Below are 594 nucleotides of genomic sequence, written 5' to 3'. Positions count from 1 at the left end.
CAGTTTGTGCCATGCCCACCGCGGGTGGCAGACCAGAGGCCTGTCCTGGGGGCGCCAGGCTCTGCCCAGAGTAGCCGTGGGGCTCGGATGCACCATCAGGGACTTGGGCCTCTGAGTCTCCGTGTGCCCATCTGCCCGCGGCTCACACGCAGCAGCAGGTGTGAGTCTGAGCAGAGGAGAGTGTTACACTGAGGGGACGCTGCCCCCAGGGCCCGAGGACAGGCGGGCTCCCTCCTGGCAGCTTCTTTGGCATCACAAACCCGTGGCAGCCGCTCCCTCCGCCCCACGGCCCAGCTGGAGCCTCTGGGGGCCGCTCGCACGTTCCTGCACAGGCTCTGTGCCTGGCGCATAGTAGGTGGCTGGCGCATAGTAGGTGCCCGGTAGGGTTTGCTGCTAGATGAGTCGCTGTGTCATTAGAGAAAGGGACCCCGGGCCTGGGCAAGGCGGCCACTGAGGTGCACCCTCCATGTGACTCCATGTGATTCCATGGACCGAGGGCACAGCTGCTGCCGGATGCCGGAAGGTGTGGCCCCGGCAGGGAGGCAGGAGGCGGCTCTGGCGACGCTCACCACCGCCTGTGCCCACGGCGCTGTG

The 594-nt window shown here is 67.2% G+C and overlaps 1 protein-coding gene across 1 annotated transcript in view; it reads left to right on the top strand.

Moving 5' to 3' along the window:
- SDK1 (sidekick cell adhesion molecule 1) overlaps nt 1–594 on the top strand; it is a 455,450-nt gene that overhangs the window by 420,187 nt on the left and 34,669 nt on the right. The gene's annotated exons all lie outside the window — the stretch shown is intronic.

The sequence above is a fragment of the Myotis davidii genome, unplaced genomic scaffold (assembly GCF_000327345.1).
Source record: "Myotis davidii unplaced genomic scaffold, ASM32734v1 scaffold399, whole genome shotgun sequence".
Taxonomy (NCBI): Eukaryota; Metazoa; Chordata; class Mammalia; order Chiroptera; family Vespertilionidae; genus Myotis; species Myotis davidii.
The sequence above is the reverse complement of the archived record's forward strand: the minus strand, read 5'-3'. Positions and strand labels throughout refer to the sequence as shown.